Raw genomic sequence first — 19,024 nt, forward strand, 5'->3', positions numbered from 1 at the left:
TGTCACAGATCTAATTAGTTAAAGTTTCACTTGCCACATGCCACATGCCACATTTCACATGTGCCAACCCTTAACAACGCCTAGTTGAGCCCCTAGACACGACCGCAATCGCCGTCTGCTGTCATAAATAAATTTCCTTGGCAGCGAAAGCCAAGCGTGCCTGTTTACCATATTTTTATAGGGTATATACATTCAGGAAATGAGTGCTAATCATGAGTATAGAGTATATTTATATTTTATATATTTTTATATAACTCAAATTCGAGTTTAAATTTTACATTCATATAGTTTAGATAATATAGGGTATTGCTCAGTATTCAAACAATTTACAGGGTATATATAAACAGCAAAAAATATGAAACAGATTCTGTTCAATTCTATTGAGATCCAACTGAGACCTAAAACTACCTATATATACATGTAAATCTGAATATATAGTGTATATTAGTAAAATATATTAAAGTATAAGAACTGTCTACAGGATATAACTATATATAGTTCTTATATTTTAGTAGGCTTATTTCATCATAATAACTATCTACAGGGTATATTGTAGTCTGATATATAGTATGTTTTATTATGAAATCTTTCTACAGGGTATATTTCTACCTGATATCCCCATCATATATGAAGTCCCTTCGCATACATTTTATTTGCAGTTCTTATTGCCTGGCACACACTCGCACACTTACACGCTTCCACACTTATTGTGGGCGTGACCAAGTGGGCGTTTTCAGTTAGCTGCAGCACCTAAGAGCGCCTACCTAATTATGCGCTGCGAAATCCTTTTCTCACTGTGTCGCTGGCACGACAGATAATAATTATCGCCGCCAAAGCAGGCGCCATCGTCTGCCAGCGCCTAGATTTGCGACTTTACACATTACTCATACGCCTAGTAAACACACACATACATATGCATATACATACTCACACACACACACACACACTCACTCATGAACTCTCACTACTACCAAAGACTGTTGAAGCCATGCGGTCAAGTGTGGGTCGACTACTGTTGCGCCCCTCGGCTTGTGGTTTTTGCGGCTATTCCAGAACTAGGGAACTGACCCCTATTACACACCCTGCCACGCCCCCTCACCAAAAACCTCTTCAATTTGGTTGCACGCCACGCAAAACAATATTTGAAGCTGTTCAATGCGCTGCGGTCGCCGTTGCAAATGAAACTCGTGTAAATAGTTTGGAAGAGAGGGACAGGGAGAGGTAACGACCAGGACGAGGGAGAGAGTGAGAGTGAGAGAGAGATTGCTGGGCTGCCTATTGCGCAGGTACAAACAAAATGCCACTGGCCCCAAATTCTTAGGGTTGCTGTTGCTCTCACTCTCTCTCTCTCTCTCTCTCCTGATTAGGATCCATTGTTCTGTTATGCTTTTATACTCTGTAGATGTTCAACACTTATGTAAAAGGTTATTCTCTGATCTTAGAGACGTTTTGTAACAGAGTGAAGAAAGTAATTCCAGTTTACATACATTATGTAGATTCTTGTCGCAAGCTGATCTAGTTATGTCTGGCATATAATATTAACAATAATGTTCATTATAATTTCCAATACAATATCCAAAAATTACACACCATTATAATCCAGGGCATTAGCTAGTTATTCAACTAAAATACTCGCTCACGTTGTTTGGCTTTGTTTAGCGCTCACGGCGAATTTGCAGGCGCTTAAAAGGAACAAAGAGAGAGCGAGAGAGAACAATTTTAGGACAGCATTGCCAACTTCCAAAATTGTATTAAGACAAAAGCAGCGTAATAATAGCGATTTAGAGACTCTATAAATGCATACAAATAATAAATATAAATATTACGAAAAAAGTATATACCAACTATTTACTTAATAATATATATTGCAGTAAAATATGCTCACTTCTAAAAACTTCTCTAATGTTAAGTGACAACTTTTTCGCTGAGTGCATAACACATGCAGAGCGAAGGAGTTTTAGAGCGAGCTTTGTCCAATTCGCCGTCGATTTCAAGCTGGAAAAATAGCAAAGCTGATGAAAAAACCGGCTAGAAAATCAGCTGTTGCCTTTGCTCCTACGCGCTGAGCGTGTTTGCTCAGCTCTGGGTGTTGTCTGTGCTTCTTATTTCTGTTTGTTGTTTTGTTGTTGGCTGCAGTACGAATCTGGCCTCCATCCAAGCCACATCTCGGCTCGACAAAGTGCGCACGGACACACACGCGTGTCGGCTCGCTGCAATTGGCAAAAAGTTGGCGTAAAATACAAAAAATATATATGTATATACATATATTAAGAATATAAACATAAAATATAGACAAACAAAATATTTTGAGGAGCAGCAGAAAAGCGGAGTGCGACAAGTGCAAAAAGGTGCGCCTAAGTGCTGCTGCTGAGCAGTGTATATAGTCATAATAAGTGTAAATATTTAAGCGAGGGTGGTCTGAGCAAATTATGCTTAATTAAAGTGAAGCTTAAAAAAAATAAAATTAACGAACATAATGTAAAGTTATAGGAGGAGATATACAGAGAAACTAATGTAATAATTATACTTACATATATACAGCGAGGGCTGTTTGAGAACTGCATGTGTAAGTGATTAAAGTGAGCCTAAGTCTAATGTGAAATATAGAAAAATATTAACTTAAATAGCAACAATATATACACAATAAAGCTCGACAAATTTAGTTTTCGAGCTCACAAACTCTACAGACTACCCTCGCATATATATACAGATAAAGCCATTATAGGCAATTTTGCACAAGTGTAAACGCTCGAAGTTCGACGACGACAAAAGCTTATGGAGGGTAGCTATATATATATATTTACATATATAGTTTATATAAGCTTTTGACCAACTTCTTTTTGGCTTTTTGGCCCTGCTGGCCAAATATTTAGTTTCGGCTTCCGGCCTGCGCTATGGCAAATACAATTTATTTTCCTATATTTTGTTGTTGTTCTTTCTGAGCTAATCTTTCTTGCAATTCATTTCACTTAAGTGGCGTTTAAGTGTGGCGCCACGCCTACAGCCAGTCCACCGCCCCATGTTTGTTGTTGGCCAAGTTGAACGCACCTTCAACAATCAAACGCACTTTTGCCAAGTTTCCTCTCCTCCGTGTCCTGCTGCACTTTGCTGCTTCTGCTTCAGCTTCTGCTGCTGTCGTCGTCGTCTCGTTCCGAGTTCTTCAACTTTTTTGTTTTGTTGTTCTTCCTCTTCTTCATCTTTTTCTTCTTATTCAGCTTGGCAGTTGTTGTTTTTTGTTTTTTGCCGTATTTACATTCACTTGAATTTCTAGTGGTTTTTCGGTAGTTTCGCCGTCATTGTCTGGCCTAGGTTGACGTACTGTGGGGGAGGGGCTCAGGTAGGCGCAGAGCAGAGCATCACCTGTCTGAGGTTTACATTGGAAAGTAAATAATATGCATGCGAAATGAACTTGAGTTCAGTTCAGTTCAGTTCTCGGAATAAGTTCACCCGAATATGTTCGCCAGCTACTCAATTATTTATTGCTTTCAAATTTGTTCTGAGTGAATAAATTTTGCAGTTAAAATTGAGTTTCTGTGGTACGCGTTGCTGCCAGGTGAGTCCTACCTGTGTGTAATTTAAAGCTGAGCAAATATTTAGTAGACATTCGTTCTACTAGTCTATGAAAGACAATAAATAATTAAAGTAGAGTCTAAAACTTGCTAGACTACCCTCGCATGTTGGCAATTTGGCTTTTTAAAAAGCTGACAAACTGGAATTAGAAGCAAATAGAGCACAAATATTATATACATATTGTTTTTATCCTAATTCCAAAACTTTTCAGCCTCCCCTCGTATGTTGTGGTTGTGGCATATACAAGGACTGTCTGTAAAGTTAACAACTTTCAGATGAAAAAAAAATAGAAAAATATCTGACTATAGTTATTTTGAAAACTTTTACTCGAAAACTTTTCAGACCACCCGCGTTAATCTTTAATTCTTGCTCTTTCTCTCCGTCTCGTTTATCTTAATTCAATATTTGTTGCAAAATGCGATTAACTTGTGCCAACACTCAGTTGCGAATCCATTCTGACGGCAACAAGCCAGCCTCCCCTCATCCTCTCCCCTTTCATCCCTTGCCCCACCTGAACACCCACGCAACCTTTTTCACAGTTTACCTGTAGCTCAATTTTTGGTTTATATTTCTCTGCGTATCCTTCGGATACGTGAGTGATTCAACACAATTATGTTTTATCAGCCTCTCACCTCTTGCTCCCTGTCTGTCTCCTTCTGGCAGCGCATTGCCATTTAACCGTATTATAACGGCTTTATGCACGTATACACGAAATAACAGTTAAAGTATTTCAACATACATTTGGATATAAAAGAAAATTGCCAACTGATTGTTTGGTGCTTTATTTCTGTGGTTGTTGCTGTTGTTGTTGTTGTTTTTGTTGTCTCCGTCTGCATCATTAACGATCAAGGGGGATGAGAGAGCGTGGGAGAGAGAGAGTGAGAGAGAGGCAGAGACAGTAAATACGCCTGACTGACGGACTGCCTGACTGCCTGATTGACTGACTGCAAGCTGGGCACAAGGCAAACTGACAGCAAACGCTGTTTGCATTTAAATACCCTGTAAGAGTTAAGCGAGCAATGGGCAATGGGCAATGCAGAGTGAATATGCATTTAGTGTAATACAGGGTATTTAAAAAGTGTGCACCAGCAATTCAACTCAATTTAAACTCAATAAAAAATATTTTATATATTTATCAAACTTCTCTACATAACCAATTCCCATTTACAGAGTATTTCATATGCGTTCAACAGTTATTTGTCATAATTTTTCAATATTTTTTGCTTTGGTTCTCTGACTGCAGCACGTACGTAGCCTGCAGTCGCTGTCGGCGTCGCTGCCGACGTTTTGCTTGCGGGCTTTTTTTTCTCCTCTATCCGACAGTGTGCAAAATCCTAAGAATACCCTAAAGACTAGTTCGATTGATGCTTTAAGCGCACCTGATGCCTGCCAAATTGGAACTAATCGTGCTGTTCCTGTTCATGTAGTAGGCCAACGGTTTAAATTTGACATTTGACAAAAATATTTTGTGTTTCAATTAAATTAATTTTAGCCCCGATAATTGTTGAACGTTTCTTGTTGTATTGCGGCACACACCCAAATATACATAAATACATAAAAAATATAAACACACATACACGCACGCCCAACTGCACACACGTACAGGCCTGCAGAGCTCATCAGGGAAGTCTTACCACACACTTTTCAATTTGCGCTTAATTTGTATGAAATCCAAGTCCACGTCCAAGGACGAAGAAATCATTTCAATCCTGTTGAGAGAATTTCTACTGAGGTAAGCACACACACATACACACGCACAGCCAGCCAGTGCCTGGGCAGAGCATAAAGAAACTGAAAAAATCTACATAATCACCCACTGCTGCCCGCTGGCTGAGGCTTGCTTTAATGAAAAACAAAAAAAAAGTTTAAATATCCCTAAGGGATCTGGCGATTGAGTGTGCTTAATTTAGGGAAATTTTAAGTAGCTCTTGAGTGCTGTTTGTTGTTGGATCTCATAGTTTAGCAGAGCAAATGATATGCATACTCAACACGCCCACATGCGTGTGGTGAGTTTTAACTCTTTAGTCCAAGCAATTTTACTCCACCCCACCCTCTGCCCTCTCGTGCAGCTTTCGAGTGACGTGTCGAGCTTTGAAGTTAGTTTTTGCTAGTTATTTTTTTTCGCAGCGCGCAATTTTTTATTCTGTTAAGTTTTGCTTAGCTTTTCTATTTTTTTGCGTTTGCCTTTGCCTTATCGCCGCTGCTTTAATTAATTTGCTAATTTTGTTTGCTACTTGCACAGGTAGCACGTGCCGTGCGCTCATTAAAGGCTTCCAATTTGATTTGTTTCATTTGCAGTGACACTTTTAAGTGACATTTTGTGTTAAGACTTAATTTATTTACCTGCGTGCGCACACAAACACACAATATGTTTCTAATTTGTAATCTTACTTATTTTACGGGTTTCTCTTGTTTCTTTTTCAGGTGAGTCATGACACAAACATAATTGTTTGAGCGGATTTTTGGGTGAGTTGGAGATGCACGCGGCGCAGCTTTAACGAGGGTAATATAAAATTACAACATATTTTACTATTTATATATTTAAACTTTAAATAATTTTAAAACTACTCCAATTGAGCTCTCTCTCTCTCTCTCTCTCTCTCTGTGCCTATATCTATCCCTTTCAAGTTCACTCTATGCTCTGAAAAGCATTTTTCAAGTGTTATTCTGTTGCTGCGCTGCCGGCGTCGCTGTCTGCGTCGCTCAGTGCTCTTCGCCTGCGCAAAAGTTTATGGGAATGCAGTTTTTATATCCTACACAATAAATATTTGAGCGTATGTATGTGTGTGTGTGTGTGTGTGAGCGTGTGTGCTTTTGCACTTATATCTGCCACGCGCCTTGTTTATGTTTATCTTTGGAACTTGCATTCCAAATTTCAGTTAAGTTAGGTAAATACAAGTATTTGTTGTCTGTCTGTCTGAATAGCATTGAACTTGTTGAGTGTTGTTGCTGCTGTTCTGCGAACTGAACTGGTTGGCGGCAGAGCTGCTTGGCATTTAGAGCAAACGTGAAACTTGAAAACGGTGCATAAAGCAATTTTCTATGGCACTTCACATTTCCGCGCTTTTTCCATCATCTATCGGGCCAATCATCCATCCATCCATCTATCCATCCAGCCATTGGTGCATTGAATTGCATCTAACGGCACCTGCATTGCCAACCACCTTATTAGCACTAGCATCCTGTCTGTCATCTATATATGTGTGTACATATGTATATAGATACATATGTATGTATGTATGTGTGTATGTATATTGCGACAGCTTCAGTTCAACAAATTGCGCTGCACAAAGACAAAGCTCACATGAACTCAAATGAAAATACTGATTTCTAACATTCTTTCGCTCAATCTGACAATTTCCCTTCTCCCCCTCATTATCCACCTCTCTTTTGGGCTTTCTCATGACATTGACAAATTCGTGTTGCAGTTTTTGACTATTCGCGATCCTTTCCCTTTTTGCAGCAATTTGTGCTCTCACAGAGTGGCTCTCTCTCCTGAACGACAACACCCACACCTACACAGACGGTTGCGCTCGCGACAAAGAGCGACAGAGGGAGAGAGAGAGAGAGAGTGCGCGCTTGTACTCGTTTTGTTATCGTTGCGTCTCTTGTGGTGCGGCTATGGCTTTGGCAACTTCAGCTCAGTCTTTTGTCTGCGCTGCTCGACGTCGGTTCATGTTGGTATATGAAAGTTCTGGCTGCTGCGTCGCATCCACAGTCTATCTGCCTGCAGTGTTAAGCTGAGCTTTTGTGTTCGGCTTGCATTGGATTTCGTTTCCGTTGCCGTGTTTTGTTATTGTTGTATTTACCGACACTTGTGCGTGTGTGCGATTGAAACAAGTTCAGCAGTGTGTGTGAGTGTGTTTTCAAATCTGCCGTTGCGGCTGGCTGTATATAATTTGTTTTGCTTATAGCCACGGTCGATTGAATCACCGGCGTGACGCTACATTGATATCAACTAATTGACAAAAGTTTATAAATCGTTGCAAAACAATTTCAACCGTAAGTCAACTAAATGAATTATATATTTACACTAAATGACAAACAATTTAACCAACTGTTAATTTTCTGTGTAAATCAATGCAAGATCTAGGAGATGCAATAACAGAGACGGTCGCTGTCTTGCTCTCTCTCTCCCTCTCTCTTACTGTTTGGGGTGTTAATTTTTGTGTGAAATGCTTATAAAAGCAAATGACGCTGCAGCAGTCGAGCATCGGCGGAGCAGCAGCCGATGCTAAGCGCAGTTTAGTTTTCAGCATGTCATGTCAACTACTTTTAGCTTTTCAACAACAACGGTAAATGCTGGCGCGCTCTACTTTTAAAGCGTGTGTATGTGTGTACATACACATATATTGTACTCAATACTCTTTTTTTTCGGCCTGCGAGCAAGTGCGCTGCCCAGCAGACAAGACTCCCTCCACTCCGCTCTCATTCTCTCTCACTCTTGCACGCTCTTTCAATGTACGCAGGTTTTGCTGTTATTTTTAGCTTATTGCGTCGGCGCCGCTGCCTCTGCCGACACAACTCTAACGTCACATTCGGCTTATCAAAAAAAAAAAATTGTTTTATTTTTAGATGTTGCTTTAAATAATTTCTTGTTCGCTGCAATATATTAAATTTATTGCATGAATTTGCCTTAATTTAATTCAAACGCTTAATGCTGTGCTGTCTGCTGAAGTTGTTGTTGTTTGCTCAGCATCATACAGCTAGAGAGGGCAAGCGAGAGAGAGAGAGAGGAAAGAGCGCATGTTGTATAGCGGCAAACTTGCTGTTGTTCTGTATGTTCTTTCGTGCTTTCGTAATTCTGTTTTTGTTGCTGCTGGCTTCAGTCAGCCGTGCGTTTTGTTTGCACGCCCTTGCTTTCGCTCTATTGTAGTTGTTGCTGTTATTGTTGTAGTAGTAGTAGTTGTTGTTGTTGTTGTTGTTGCCATGACAATGACATGTTCCAACTTTCAGCTGGAAACTGCATTTTGTATGCTCGATTTGCAATTTGTTATGTTTCAAAGTGGAAAATTTAGAGTTTGTATGGCAAATGCTTATGATATACGAGGGTTGGCTCAAAACTTGATGTGAAAATGAAAATGTTAGTAAGATGGAAAAATAATAAATGATATGTTAAATATTATTTAATTACTAGTTTGTGTATGACTTATAAGAAGTCTATATATATATATATCAAATTTTATAATTGTTTATTTTGTGTTATTTTTAATTTTAGCTTTACGCAGCACTGCGTTATTTAATTAGGCATAAGAGACTGTAATTTGCCGTAATAGTTTTCATTGACATTTGGAGCATATCTCCAATCTCTCTCTCTCTCTCTTTCTCTCTCTTTCTCTCTCTCCCATTTGTTATTATGTTATAATCAGTGAAATCGAAATTTCATTTAGCTGTTTTAACATCTTCACAGCTAATTAAGTCATACGTGACTTTTAGATTTGCAGCTTTGTTATTTTTGCTACAGCAAAGGTCAGAGGCCACATTTCAAAAATGAGACGTTCTTGAAGCTTTTTCTAACAAGGCGAAACCTTCAAAGTTTATCTGGCTTTTACGCCATTGCCAAGGCAACAACTGGGAATGAATAAATCCAGCGGTTCCTCTCCCCCATCGCCCCCCAATTTCCTTGTCCTTCAGCTCGTAAATTGTATGCTTTTCATTGGAGTTTTTGCTTCAACTTGTTTGGATTTTTTCCTTTTTCCTTTTTGTTTGTCGACGTCCTTTACTTTTCCTCGCTTTTAATGTTGACAATATTCTGAAATTGGTTTTAATAAAAATTTGAGTTACAACGCACCGGGCGTATGAGTGATTTTATTAGCCATGATTCGGTTTTTGCCTTTGATTGATGCAGCGTATCGAATTTTTATTCATAATTTATGCTTGCCACATTTCCTACTTGAGTCGGTGCTCGGTGTACCCTGTCCGAGTACTAATTAAATCGATAAATCCCTAAAATAGCATTTGACGAAACGTGTGACTTTTCGACGTCTATTGTCAAGGCCCCGTTCCGTTTCGTCCCGGCCCGTCTCGTCCCGTTCCGCCTTTAATGCGGCCCTTTCCAAGCCATTCAAAATTGAGTGTCAGCTCTTCTTCACTTCCTTCCGCTGACTCAGTGCCGGCGATGACTGGAACTGGGCCGCTCTCCTGCCTGCCGGCCGTCTGTCTGTCTGTCAATTGGGTGACAAAACCCATTGTCGATGACGTAGTCGAAGCGACGCGAATTGTCACAAATTGTTGGGCCGCCTGCGTCAATGGCCCTCGATGTTGTTATCATGCTGTTATTGTATTTGTCGTCTGTCCTCCCTGCTGTTGTAGTTGTTGTTGTTGTTGTTTGTTGACTGTCAATAACAACATTAGCATGAACAACGCACAACAGGCACAGCTTGAGCGTTAAGTCTATTGAAGAAGAACAAACTGAGCGAAAAGCGCAAGCCGAAGGATACCAAAAAAATGTACCCAAAATTATGCCATAAGCTTTTTGAGTCCATTGAGAATTGATGAAGCAGTCGCCTGTCAGGTGTTGCGCAGCACTCGCAATGATTGCAAAGAAAGCCGTTAGATGAACAGCAAAGAGTGATGTGCGGCGTGATATCCTGTAACTGATATGAAATGCTATCTATGTATATATACTGTATCTACTTTTTCTTGCCTTTTCTTACTCATCGCTTACTCGACCCATCTATCATGTTTTCTCAACTTTTCTGTATCTTTATTTCTCTAGTTCTCTGGTTCTCAAGCTGTTTACTTCTCTTTTTATCCTCTAATCTCATTTTGTATCCTTCTTCTCTACTTGTCAACTCTATTTCCGATTTCGCTACGTCTCCTTCTTAACTTCCAATTGGGGAGTAATCTCTCAACTTCTCTTCTCTATTTATAAGAAGTTCTCTACTTCTCTCTTTAATAAAGTTCTCTGTTTCTCAATTTCACATACACACTTCTCCCAATTATAGGGTATCCATATTGCATCTTAATAAGATAGAAACATTTTCAGTGACAGCTGTCGAGCTGAGCTGAACTCGCTTACCCACTCTCTGGCCACATTGTGGTGGGGAGGGGTCACAAAGTATTGAATGTGAAAAAGGGGAGTTGGTTCAGTTACCTCCATTGATTCATGTGCAGTCAGGCATGTCTGATGCTGCTGCTACCGCTGCTCCTCCAGCATTGAGATCGTTTTCTGCTTGGCTTCGTTACTGTGGCCTCATCTCTCTCGCATTGTGCAAGAAGAGATACTTTGTTTGACAGCTTTGTTAATGGCGTTATGAATTATTGGATTATATAGCTGGACAATGATTGCGAATGATTGATAAGCAGCGAATCAATAGTCTCATATCTTTTGTAATAAGATAATGCCACACAAACAAACAAACACACACTGAAATGCGCATCAGATGCGCCTTAATGCTTCAAGGTACCAAAGCTCGAGTGGGTAGTGCATTGCACTAATTTCATTTCAGTTTTGCACTCATGCAAATATTTTCTTTCACGCTATTCAAGAAGTGTAAGTGGGCATATTAGTCAGCTAATCCTAAAATTTTATAAAATTTGTGATTCAAGTACTTTAAAGCATATCCTGGACACCTACTCTTTAAAATGCCCCATTACTTTTGGTTTTCCTCTCAACTTTCTTGCCAACTAGAGCATTGTGCAGCTGTTGACAGCCCACAGAAATTCTTCCATTTTTTTTATCCTGCCCTCCATTTGACCCATTTACCACACTTTCGTTTGCCATTTTGCAAATTGCATTGCTGACATAACTTTTATGCAGCCCTAGCTCCAGCCTTTTGGCCAGTTGGCAAACATTCAACTTGTCAAAGCGACCACGCCCTCACAGCTAACGCTTAGAACTTTGTCGCCAGGTACGCGACAACAGCAAAAACCCCACAACTGAGAATCATGAAAAATAACAACCATTAAAAACTTTTCAAGTGCGTCGCACATCGATTGCAAGGTAACTAAGGAAGCTAACTTTGCTAACAGGTCCGAATATTAAATTTGACTAAAGTAAACAGATATTTTAGAAGATTTATAGAGCACATTTTTTGACTCGTGATTCGATACTGGTTTTTTATTCATGTAACACTGATATTAAAAAGATTTCTTTATATAAAATCTTGTATAGATTGAGTCAAAGCTGTTAAAGTAATTTTAGACTCATTAAAACTGGGCTCAATATAAGTATTTACATCAAATAGTTAATAGACTAGGTTAACAATTATTTATAGATATTAAATCTTATATTAAATATGTGTAGAGTTATTGATGCAGAAAATCTTAATGGATATAAAAGCTTATACGCAAATTATACTTGCCTGTTATTAACGCATTTTTTGATCGATTCAAGTTCAGGCTCAGGCCATAAAAACGTCACTAGCATTTGCTGTAACTTTTTTGTACGACTCCCCATCCACCCAATTGCATGGCTATTAGCCAAGTTTCTCGGCTGTGGCCGTAATTTAACTACTGGCCGAGTTTTCGCACAATGAGTAACATTAGCTGAGGTGACAAATCGCTGGCCATATAGGAAATATATGCGAAATGGTAATGCTGATGCTACTGCGACTTGCTTTCTCTCTCTCTCTCTCTCTCTCTCTCTCTCTCTCTCTCTTCACCTACCTGTGCTAGTTTGTTAGTGACGCTGCAGCTAATTATGGAAATCAGGCCTGCCAGATTATTATGTCACGCCTTCTTAATTAATTTATAAAGATGCCCTCCGCGCTCAATCCCCAGCCCGAGCCAAATTCCAAATCCATTGTGAATTGTTTCATCTTTTGTTTATGTTGCTTTCTTCCTCTTTGTTGCATTATGCATCCTCATCTCGTTCGCATTTGCATCACAATTATTCGAAACGTTGCATCGACAAGTTTACAAATTTCCATCTGCTGTTTGTTTTTCTCTCGCAGCTTGCGTGTGTTTTTTTTTTTCTTCTCCCATTTTTTTTTTCTCACATCATCTTTTGTTTGCTTGCATAACAAATGACAAGAGATTTGAAATTGAAATATGTTTCGCCTCGTAATTGAAGCGATTTGCATGTAAACGCTATTTAATGATTATTGATCAATAAATTATGCTAATCCGATTACAATTTGCAAGCTGAAAATATGAAAATTGAGGTGCCAATCGTTGGGCAAACATTTGATTCATTTAATGATACGCGAAACATACTTAATATTCGATTTTGGAAAGTGAAAAGCGGGTATATTGGCATCACGCTGATGTCACTCTAGGCGTGCGTCTGGTTTTGAAACTGGAGAATGAGTATAATGCCGTCGATACGACCCATTTGCAATGTCTATCAATTTCTGCAAATATTAGTATAGAAACTGCGCAGCTAAGTTAATATAGTTCATACTTTATGTTAGATTCATCTGCATATATATTGATATAGCCCAGTTGATACCAGTTGAACCTACCCTGGCCATTCAACGCACACACACACACACACAGCTGTTGTCAGCTGCGGGTGGGGAGGCGAGGCGAGGGTCACCTAACAACGTTTCGCACAATGGATGTCGAGTCATCATAAAATGCAATTCTCTTGACGCTGTCACCTTCAAGAGCCACGTAATTTGCAACGTGCTTTGACGTTGAAGTTCAAATTGAACGCAGCAATAACAACAATGAAATGCAATAAAAGAAGAGTGTAGAAAAGTCGGCGCGACTCTGAGATGCCCTATAACCAAATGCAAACGGCATACTTGACTTATGGCTACAACAAATAAGGCGCATACTGTTTATACTGCAATAAAAAACTTATGTCTAAAGTAAACTTGACCCTAATGCGACTCCCAGTTTGCATTGTTCTTATCATACGATGATAAAAAGTAAACCTTGTGAACAAAGCTACAGTTCAAGCTTCAAAGCTTTAGTAAGACAAGATTTATGTGATTTTTTTTTTTTTTTTTTTTTTCATGCAAATAGTTTCCGTGTTTTGCTTTTAATCCTGAGATCTCGTATTATATGTCAATATCAAATATGGTCAGCTTTGTTTTTGATCTATTATAATATTATTATGCGTAAATATTTCCATTACTTAACACTTGGGATTATGCAAATTGCATGCCGCCCACAATTAATATATTTTCGATTTCAATTTCAATTTAAATATAGAAATATAGAAAAATCTAGCATTGGCTTCCGCCTCGATATTCAACGCCTACAAATAAAATAAATATTATTAGCAATTTTGTTCGCATTTTGCTGAAACAAAATTCTTATGAACTGTCTTACTTTTGAAAGGTAACTTTTGTTGTCTGCTTTCTGCTGTTGCTGCTGATGCTGCTGCTGAAAAAGTCAGCAATGAAATGACCTCAACCAACGTCATTGCCAAGCTAAAGGTTCGACGACATTAGCGCGGAGAAGGCCTGCGTTATCAGTCTATATGGCATAGTACACTGCAAATAATTGGCATTAACTTAGCTATTTCAATTAGTTTCACAAAGATTATACTCTGTTTTACAGAAGAGACTTCTTTCCGCTCCTTTAAAGTTCTTCTACAGATATGCTTTTCTATGCAATTCTCAATCTTACCATCTCATTTTCTCTCAAGTGTAATAATAATATTCGAATTTCCTTTTAATAATTGTATAGAGTCGTTCAATTGTTTTGCTTTAATATAAATGTTCTTCACTGCAATCCTCTAATCCATACTTATTCTCAACTCTTGTTTGTAGTTTCTGCTCTTCTTCTATGCAGTTCTTCTAATCATATATTATTGATCATTATTCATTAGCTGTAACAATTATCACATTGAAGTCTTTTTTAAATATTTATTTTCCATTTAACTCTTATCATAGTTTATTTTTAGTGTCTGTCGTCAAGTCTTCTTTTTCCATATAATTCTTTTCAGAGGTTTACGCGAAAATTCTTGCAGCTGCTTTGAAGTGCTTTTAGCAAATGCTCTCCTCTGCAATTCTCATTTACTTAGCTATCTCTCTCTCCGCCCCCCCTCTGCAATTCTCATTGGTTTAAGCAGTTGGTTTTAGTTTAATTGTAGATTGCTTCGCAGCTGGTTTGCATTGCCGTTGATGTATTAATTGACATTCAGCGAAATTCTAATGCAGAATCAGCTGTAAATTGCTGAAATTAGTATGTTTCATTAACGATTTCTAGCTCTGGCAGTTGCATATTTTGTTTAATTTGCCATTGCGCCACTTCTTAAGCAAGCATGTGTCACAAATTAAATGAAATTTAATTGTGATTACATTAATGCTTGTGCCTGTTGCTACTGCAACGCGCTGATCAAGTTATTTATTTAGTTAACGAGTCGCTGCTTTCCCCCTCAACCTACTCAGCCAGTTCCATTAGTCTGCCTGGCTGTCTGCCTGCCTCTGTCTGCCCCTTGTGGCATGCATCAAGCTCAACGTCTTTGTCGTCATTTTCATTGCCATTTTGTGTCTGTTTACGTGCCTACCCTCACTCTCCCTCCCTCTCTCTCACTCTTTCCGCCTGCCTGTCTGTCTCGCCTCTTAATGCACCTTAATCTCATTGCTCATTGCCCATTCCTGTTCTTGTCTTAATTGTCAGCGCTAATTGCGCCGCGTGCTGCAAACAATGCAGCCAAGAATGAACAACTTAAACAGCAAGCAGCAAACAGCAAATGCCAAGTTCTTCTTTTTCTGATGCCAATCAAGTTGCTTTTAGCCTAATTTGGCATATTAACCAGACCTCCCCCTCCTCTCTCTCTCGCCTTTGGCTTTCGGTAGTTTTATAACAGAATTACAAAACTTACTCTTTTGTATGCTGCAACATTTGGCAGGCAAATGCAATAACATTAACTAAGAACAGTGCCGCCAGTGCCACAACGGTTGTTGCAACAGTGCAAATTATACATCCTGCCACACGCGCCACATGACCCATTAGCCGCCATCTCCTGCGTCACGGCTTTTTGCTTGTTGCTGTCTAATTTTGACATAGTTTCAGCTAGTTTAGCCAGTTGTTGTTGCACTGAAAGTAGACTGCAATTGTGCATGTGCCTAATCCACTTTCATTGATCGCATTACGTGCCCCGCCCACATGCAATGAGCACAAATTTTGGTTGGTGGCTGGTGAATGCCCCACAAAGAGCCCGAAGGCCGCCTTCTCAAACAGTCAAAAACACTTTTATGGCTTGTACTTGTTTTGGATTTTGTAGTGTCATTTACAGTTATTGTGAATGTTATAAACATGATTCCATTTGGTTATTGTATTATAGTTTACAGCCTGATTGTGAACAGAATTTATATATTACAATTGTAAAGCGCGACATTTCTCTCTTATAGAAATATTCTCTTTTAAGGAATGTCGTTCTTTGGGATCCACACATCTCTCTGTCTCTCTTACATATATTCCCTTCTTTGCTTCCTTTCATAAACAATGCCTCATAAGTTTTATTCTGTCAGCTTCTCTCTCTCAGCTCCCTCTACAGAAAAATCCCTTGTCTTTCTTTGCGATTCTCAAGAGCTAATAAATTATTATAAATATTTCTCTTACTCTCACAGTAATCCTTTTGCTTGCCTTTCTTTCTTTGCAATTCTCCTGATATATAATTCTTGTGTATATAAAAGTCTGACAAATTTTCCGTTTATTTATTTGACCCTGGCTGTGAGTACCTCAGCATTTTATATATGAGACATCATGTTATTGAAGTACAGATATTCAATCATTGACCAAATGTAGCCCTGCCTTCAGGCTGTTTTTGGCTGTTTTGTGAGATTGTACACATTAATATTGCATACCTGTAGCGCATGGCCCATCGCATCAATCATACGCCGCATATCCTGCATATTGATGAACGTAATTATGACATAAATCAATCGCATAAAGTAGTCGGATACTTGCCATGGCGTAAGGCAACAGCTGCACCGAAATAAATACTTTACTCATAAATGGCCAACGAAATGAATGTGCACATAAAACATATAATACATATATATTTATATATATACATATATACATATACATATACAATTTTTTTTGTATACACCAGCTCGTGTTCAATATGCCCCTGCTTTACCTGCACTATACATTCTCTTTATGTTTACACGATTATTAATATTCTCACAAAAAATAAAATAAAACTGAAGACCAGCAGAAATATATTTTATATAGTAATAGACTATGATATACTCTGCATTTCATACTATACTCAAAATTTCACTCCTATATATAGGGAAAGAGATAGATATAAAGAGAGATAAAATGAAGGATGGAGTACAGTGAGATTAACAGATTTGCTGGGAGATAAAAAGAGATTAGAAAAAGATAGCTTGATATATAATTTGTATATGCAGAAATATATAAAAGTATATTAAGGAATATAGGTAGTTATGAAGTCAGAAAATGAGAGAAAGAGACATATAGCTAAAATATCTTAAGATTGGTTGTAAAAAGTAATCCAGTGGGAATTAAATTCAGTCTTGAAATCATATGCGTATACCCTTTTTGTGCCCACTTTCATTAAAGGGTATATCCAACTTGTAAAACCATCATGAACTGTTCTCTCTTGCGAAAAAAAGCTCATACAGTCCATTATCAGTAGATAAGAAATAGCCGTAACACAATTCACATTCATTCGGATACATATACAAATTACCTTCCAGTGCATCAGTTTAGCCGCTGAGTTGCAGTTATAACTGGCGCTAGGTGGCGCTTTGTGGTTTCAATTAAAGAGTTCTGTATTTCGAAATAGGCTGACAGGCAGGCGAGTGGCATAATCCCACTCTCATGGCTCATAAATCAAATTGACGCCCACTACGGAAATAGTTGGACAACAACTCAATTAAAGAATGTGACTCAATTAGCTTACACACTGATACTTCTGTCCATCCGTTTGCGACCTTCAATCCACACACACACACACACACACACACAAACACACACACACACACACACACACACACACACACACACACACACACACACACACACACACACACACACACACACACACACACACACACACGCACACACTCAATAACCAACAGCTAAATATCATTATTTCGAAATCCATTCAGCAGCTCCTAAAAGCACTTAAAACCACAAACACAAACATAGATACACACACACAGACATGTATAGAGGCAAATGTCATGCAAAAATCCAGCTGGCAATGTTCACGTTTGACTTTTGACATATGAACCTGGCGGATAACTCAACCTGACAGGCTTTATTAATATTTGAACTCTTGTGTAGCTCAAATATGCATATCATAGGATACAAGGATACGATAGAGCGAAAATAACCGAGTTTAGCGAGATGGCATATCAAAGTATAACATATAAATCTTAAGCTCTCACTTGAAATTTGTATAAGTCTGATGGAAGTTCCTATACTCTTAAAGAGCAACAGTGCAGCTAGAAAGACCCGATCCTGAACCAGAAAACTCAAATCAAAGTAAAGCTGCTACATTTCTGGATCACCTCTATCTCTCTATCATTGCACCTCTTCTTCTGCAGTCTTCTTTCAGTCGTTATTGAGATTCCTCCACCTACTGCAGTGTTTTACCGTTGACCAACCTCAATAACCAGATAGATACTCTTCATCCAATAACAAAGTGTTCAGCTCTTGGCGCCTTCTATGCTTCGCAGTGGCATTTAATGAGTTTTCTGTGTCTAGTTCCTCTTTTTGCACAGCATGTGGAGCTGCCTCTGATGGGCAGCTTGATGTGATGCGATGTGATGTGATTTGCTCTATCCATTTGTCCATCAGTTCATTCAGTCCATTCTGTAGATGGTGGCACAGTGAACTTAATAAGTTGAGAAAGCCAGCAAAGCACCACAAAGAAGCCCATTAGTTAAATGACCTGCGTCTGTGAATATCGAAATCCATTAGAATCACAAATATTATCTTAATAATACTCATTCAGATACATTCAGAGAAATTAACTAGTTTTCTATAGATAATATTAGGTAAATTGGCGGGCAATTAGAAATAAAAAACTTTCAATTTTTATTAAAATTAAGAAGAATATTATAGAAATAAACTAGATCCGCATTTAGTACTTTAGTAGAGTCCAACTAAAGTCATAAAATGCCAAATTCAGAAATTGATTCTAATGCACCAGTTTAGTTCATGAACTATTTCTTCCTTGAAAAAAGAACTGCAATTAATTTTAAAATGTTCCTTAAATCTAAATGCATGAACTAGTTCCTCCCATCTCATTATGAAGTAGTTCTACATTATTTTAAAATTCATGTATAAATTTTTATAGTCAAAAATAATTTTTAGCTAAGAGAAAACTAGTTAGTTAAACCATTTAAACATTTCAATAAAACCAAGTAGAATATTAGCTATACGTGAGCTAGTTCTCGTTTGATAAGGACTCTCTCAATTCAGTGAATGAGTTCCAAGTCAATCAACTAAATGGTAGCTTCGCTATACAATATCTTCTCCACTGAACCATCCATCTGTTCAACAGCTGAGAGAGTATAATCTGTATGAATGTAAACGGTCTACGTCTCGTGGGGGTTCTTTGTCTCTC

The 19,024-nt window shown here is 38.4% G+C and overlaps 1 protein-coding gene across 10 annotated transcripts in view; it reads left to right on the forward strand.

Moving 5' to 3' along the window:
• Positions 1-19,024, forward strand: part of Svil (Supervillin) — a 127,631-nt gene that overhangs the window by 42,477 nt on the left and 66,130 nt on the right. The window lies entirely within an intron of this gene.

The sequence above is a fragment of the Drosophila arizonae genome, chromosome 4 (genome assembly GCF_054131065.1).
Source record: "Drosophila arizonae isolate 15081-1271.41 chromosome 4, UAZ_ARI_1.0, whole genome shotgun sequence".
NCBI lineage: Eukaryota > Metazoa > Arthropoda > Insecta > Diptera > Drosophilidae > Drosophila > Drosophila arizonae.